Below are 6,501 nucleotides of genomic sequence, written 5' to 3'. Positions count from 1 at the left end.
TAGCTTACATATGAATAGATGTCAAAAACTGTATAATGCTATAAATGTCGTATAAATCTTTCTAATATTAAAGAAGATAAATTTAACATACTTATAATCTAGTTTATAGTGAAAACTGTTGAACTATTGTCTGATCCTGAAGCAGATAAGAATGCAGATTAGTATCAAACAAATTGTATTATGCTTTATAACGCTTGAAGGCGATTCGCAATGTCACACTAATGAGTTTCAAAAGCTCAGAGTCATATCACACCTTTGTGAAACCTGGACTTGCAATCACAGCACAGAGAACAACACTGCAAGCTATGCTTGACAGTGTGAGGAGCTTCCGAGTAAAACTCAACTTGAAATTACCTGTAATACGTTCTCAAAGAACTTATTCAAAGCCTATAAAAAACAGAAAGATATTAGTAATACAATAAGTACAGAAACTCTTTTAACATCATTCTTGCCAGATAACATTAGTCTCATAAGGTCATAATTTTTCAGGTGCATGATAAGTATAGGATAACACTGCAAATGCTTAATCTTTTCAGGTGCATGATAAGTATAGGATAACACTGCAAATGCTTAATCTTGACTTTGGAGCTTTCTATGAGTGATATTTTTCAAAACCACAATTTCATAAAGAAAGTCCAAAAATAAGTTAATCAGAAGATTTTAACCAATCTGTCAGGCAGTTTTCCTAACACACATTTCAAGGATATAACCAAGATCCTAATGCAGAGAACTACCAGAAAAATGGGGGAGAGTAATGTGGCTAGGGTCCTAGGGATGGGCACAATTGATATAACACAATCAGGATGAGAAAGACATGAAAGCAAACCAAAACTAAGGGATCTGCATACCCAAGTGTCAAGTAATGCTGCTGGAACAGAGATTTAACTAATTTACCTGGTGCACACCCAAGGCTGGAAGAATTACATCTCGATAACGGTATTCTGCATTGCTAATAATTCCAACTTTAAGACCTTGTTCATGGACCCATCTTAGAAAGGGTTGGGAGTCAGGAAAATGGAATAAGGAGCAGAGGAACCAAATGATGCATATATACGTCGGAACACTTTCTCAAATGTCTCCTCATCGTAATGATATCCAGCCCATTATAAAAAATAAAAAAAAGATGTCCATTTCACAATTCATTATTAAGAAAATTATTCGAGAAAATTTGTTGGAAAGTCCTAGCTGATACTATTTATTGTCTAAATTCTATTAGAGGGATGATGTTCCACTATGCATTAGCTATAAAGATGGCAATATTATTAGCTATAAAGATGGCAATATTATTTGTTCTTGTTTTACAATATTATTAGATGGCAATAGTATTTGTTCTTGGTTAATAGCTATGAAGTTATATTACAATATTATTTGTTCTTGTTTTACAATATTATTAGATGGCAATAGTATTTGTTCTTGGTTAATAGCTATGAAGTTATATTACAATATTATTTGTTCTTGTTTTAATATATATATGTATATATACAATTCACTAGCTGGTATAGATGGCAAATAAGGGAGCATCTTCGTCAAATCCCACTGCTACATGGAATGCCCACAATATATCTATATTTTGTGATCTATGCATCAAGGAGGTTGAGGCCGGACATCGTTCAGGCACTCACTTTGACAAAGAAGGATATGCAAATATTAGAGCTAACTTCAAGGCAGAGACAGGGCATGATTATGAAAGAAAACAACTGAAAAATAAGTGGGATGCACTTAAAAATGAGTGGAAGTTGTGGAAAGAGTTAGTTGGTAAAGAAACTGGCCTAGGGTGGAATTCGAACAAGGGTACCGTTGATGCCTCTGAGGAGTGGTGGAATAATAAAATTCAGGTTTGTGTTTTTATCTTTTAATATGTATTATGATATCATGCAATATGTATTAACTATATTCTTTCTTTACTTGTAGATAAACAAAGAATATGGAAAATTGCGAAAAAGGGCATTAGTCCTGAGATGGAGGAAAAGTTAGAGAGGATGTTCTCGAACACAGTTGCTACCGGTGAACATGCCTGGGCACCTTCATCTGGAGTACTACCACCAGAGACAAGAGAGGAATCCATAGGACAGATTGATTTAGATGATGAGGAAGAAAGTGAGACTATGCAAGATCTAAGGCAAGCTACTAGGAAGGGAAAAAAAAGAGCGACTAACCAAGGAGAATTGCAAAAGAAGGTTGATAAGAAAGGAAAAAAATTTGGAGGTGCTGCAAAACTTTCTAGTCAAATTGACCGTCTTGTTGAAGTTTATGAAAGTAGGAGTTCTGCAAACTCATTGATGAGGCCGCTAAATTTAGGCAGTAGTATTGCGAAAGTGATAGCGTCTGTTGCAAAATTGCCTGGTTGTGAGCCACCTAGCGAGCTATGGTTGTTTGCTACATGTTTATTTTGTAGTGCAGAGAAGCGAGAGATGTTTGTCACTATGAAAGATCCTGAAGTGCAGCTAACTTGGTTGAAATATATGTTTAACAAAGAACAATAAGGAGTTAAAACTATGAATTAGGACTGTGTGGTTTGTGTTTATTTAATGTTGCTTGTACTTTGTGTTTATTGAATGTTGGATTATGATTTCTTATTAAACGTTGGATTATTCATGAATGTCGGATTATGATTTCTTAGTGATCGCTGGATTATGACTTGTGGAATGTTGAATTATGTGTTATGTTACAGGTGTATATTCAATATGAACACTTATGATGATGATGATGTTGAGGATTTGGAGGATGGTCTAATTATATGTGCTGTAGCGAAAGCTGTTGAAACATATTATTTAAAATATGTCCACAAAACTCCGTGTATGAATTCTTCCCAAACAGGTAATATTTGGTTGATGGAAGTACTACAAGGACATCATGTGCGATGCTATAGAATGTTTAGGATGAACAAAGATGTCTTTTATAGATTATCCAATGACTTGCAAACTAATTATGGATTGAAAGGTTCAAGGAGAATGAGTGCAATTGAAATATTAGGAATGTTCTTGCATATGTTGGGACATGGTGTGAAAAATAGATTAGCGCAAGAGAGATTTCAACATTCTGGTGAGATTGTTAGTAGATATTTTGGTGCTATGTTGGATATCGTATGTAAAATGGCAATAGATATTATCAAACCGATGGATTCGGAGTTTCGTAGCATTCACCAAGAAATAAGGAGAGATACAAGATACATGCCTTATTTTAAGGTAAAATTTGACTCGTCTTCTAACTTATTTGCAAACTAGAAGTGTAGGTTGACGGTTTTCTTCTATGTTATTATTTTTAGGATTGTATTGGTGCTATAGATGGAGTACATGTTGAGGCTTCAATACCACCTCCGGATCAAGTTCCATACATTGGTAGGAAAGGAATACCGACTCAAAATGTTATGGCTGCATGTAATTTTGACATGCAATTCACATTTGCTTGTGCCGGATGGGAAGGCACTGCACATGATACAAGGGTTTTTCTATCCGTGCTACGGAATCCAAATTTAAACTTTTCTAAGCCTCCAAATGGTAATCTTCATACTTGCTTTGTATTATTATAACATTTTACATACTTGTTTTGTATAATTATTACAATACAAAACAAAATTTTCAATTGTCAGGAAAATATTACTTGGTGGATGCGGGGTACCCACAAATGAGAGGTTATTTGGGACCATATAAAGGTGAAAGATATCATCTCCCGGACTTTCGTAGAGGTGCTGAACCAACGGGTCATAAAGAGGTATTCAACCACATGCATTCTTCTCTTAGGAGCATCATTGAACGAACTTTTGGCGTATGGAAGAAAAGATGGGCAATTTTAAGGGATATGCCTAATTACCCGTTCAATAAGCAAGTGAAGATTGTCATTGCTACAATGGCTCTTCATAACTACATACGGAGGTATTCTGAACGTGATCGTCATTTTGATGACCCTAGGGACTATTGTGAAGAGAGCGATAGTAGTGATGATGATGATGAAGAATACCAAAATTATGAAGTTGAAGGATCACATGAGATAGAAGCATTAAGAAATAGAATAGCGGCAAGTTTGATGAATGCATCTAATTAGATTACTTTTAAGTACATTAACAATATTGTACTAATGAATTCTAACTATTCAGTCTAAAATATTTCAATTGAAGTAGTTTGTCATACTAATTAATATTTAAGATAAAGTTTATAAATATGTTTCTTTTACAAATAAAGTATATTTAGTAATTCACCTTTATTGGTTAAGAAAATTAAATTAATGACACATCTAGTATTATACCCTTTTTGGTCATTTTACACAGTCACAGCTGTTTTACATAAAAGTTTACCAAACACTATCATACTGCTTTTTTTTCCAAAAGCACTTTCACAAAAAAGTTTACCAAACACTCTGCTGGCTTTTTTTCACAGCCGCTTTTTTTCACAGCACAACAGAAGCAGCTTTTTTTCAAAGCACAGCAATACCAAACCAGCCCTTAGAGGTACCAAACCTTTGGTACTTTTGGAGTTCCTTTCCTCACATCCTCAAGGAGCAAGAGGAGCATCAAAAGGGAAGAAAATCACAAGGAAGATCTAAGGAGCTAGGAGGTGACTTGAAGGCCCTCCACTTGGGTGAATCCCATTTGTAAATAAGGATGAGCTTCAAGGGTAATGAATCTCAAAATCCTTATTTCTCTTTAATGTTGTAAAGAGTTTTGTGGTTCACCATTCACTAGGCTTTGAAAGTCATGGGTTTTAGAATTGTTTTTGAATGCATGCCTACTTTAAAGTGTTAATAGTTTACTTATGTGTTAAAATGCTCTCACATGTTCTTAGCTAGGACAAAACTTTTCCTTCACATGCGCAGACGTGGCCCAGCCACTAAGCCAAACTCAAATCCTTACTGGAATCTGGCATTTGTTTTAGGTTTTATGCTTTAACTCCAAATTAGAACTAAGGTTGGAATGGATTGAAGGGAAATATAAGGAAAATTATAGGTTTTAGGCTATGGGTTGGAGTGGGTCTTAGGGTTATTGGGAGGATCGGTCAAATATAGGCTATTGGGTTTTGATGGCGAAGTCAATTTTGTAATTACGAAAGGATATTGAATAGCATATCAATAGTTGGAGCTTAGATGCTATTATATATGTTTACTATTTGAAAGGATAACTGTAGACATGTAAATTTCGTTGCATACAAATGATGCATCACAAAGCTCCACGTGGCATATGACTTATCACAAATGGACAAGTCATCAATGACATGTGGCATAAATCAAGCAAGGGAAGTATAAAACATTCCCAAAATTCGGCTCAAGGGAGAAAACTCCCTTTAATTCGGCAAAAGGGTCTAAAGTGATCCTCAAACCGGAAAGAAAGCTAAGGCATCTTCACAAAACAAGCAAGAATTAAAGATTGCTCACAAAATAGGCAACAAAGACCCTATAATTCGGCCAAGGGAGTAAAGATGCTTGAAATTAAGACACAAAACATCCTTAAATTCTCCCATGGATGAATTAAGACATAAATCAAAGCCAAATCCACCCAAATGCAAGCCTTGAGAAGCCTATAAATACAAGGTCCTCCCACAAGCATAAGGGTTAAAAATTTTGGCATTCAGAAGAACCTCTGTCAAACCTTTGAAAACTAATACGCTGTCAAAGCTTTCTTCGAAAAATGTACAACCAAAGTCGAAGCTTTCTTTCGACCAAAGTTGAAGCACTCCCTTGAAGAGTCAACAAGCACTTGTGTCTTTTCCTTCAAGACTTTGTTGCAAGCTCATAAACATGTAACGATGTTCATTTCAAGATCAAGTCGCCAAGACCTTTGAATCAACAAAAACCCGCACCAACATCATCTTTGCCTTAGCTTTAACGTGAAGACCATCCAAGCGTTGTTTCAAGCTCAAAACTTGAAGAAATCGTTCGTCCGAGATCAAGTCGCAACCCTTGGATCAATAACCTATGCATCTACATCAAATTTGAAGATTGAATTAGAGGAAAATCGTAAACAGAGATTGTAACCTACAAATTCAAATCAATACAAATCTACTTTGTACATGTGTTCTCATTTCATTAGTTACATAATTTTCATGTTTACAAATTTGGCACGCCTAGCGGGACATCTTTGCCTCTCATCTCCGTCTTCAAATCCACAAGAAACATACATGGCATTAAGAAAGGATTAAGTTGTTCTCGCAACCAAAGAACATCCTTGCCGCAAGTGGTGGCACTTTAGGCATCATAACCTAAAGCAAGGCAAGAGCTCTTTCTGTTGTGCCTTCCACCCCTACATCAACTCTGCCGAATGAGCAAGAGCACCTGAAGCATAAGCTCGTGATCACCTTGGCCTAGCTAAGGGTGCCAAGGGAGGAAAGCTCGAGAAGGTACTCCGAGTCTTTGACTTCCAATGCTAACTCAAGCAGCAACTCGTATCCCATAGCCATGCAAGTTATGACTACTGGTGCGACTTCAATCGAGGAGTAGCTGGCTCAAATGAATGAAGCAATTACAAGGTTAACAAGGATTGTGGAGGAAAATGACTTGCAAATTGCCACACTG

The 6,501-nt window shown here is 36.1% G+C and overlaps 1 pseudogene; it reads left to right on the top strand.

Moving 5' to 3' along the window:
• The first annotated feature begins 1,502 nt into the window (after positions 1 to 1,502).
• On the top strand, positions 1,503 to 2,623 carry LOC137745277 (L10-interacting MYB domain-containing protein-like; annotated as a pseudogene).
• Positions 2,624 to 6,501: the final 3,878 nt, after the last annotated feature.

Source organism: Pyrus communis, chromosome 9, assembly GCF_963583255.1.
Source record: "Pyrus communis chromosome 9, drPyrComm1.1, whole genome shotgun sequence".
Classification (NCBI taxonomy): Eukaryota; Viridiplantae; Streptophyta; class Magnoliopsida; order Rosales; family Rosaceae; genus Pyrus; species Pyrus communis.
The sequence above is the reverse complement of the archived record's forward strand: the minus strand, read 5'-3'. Positions and strand labels throughout refer to the sequence as shown.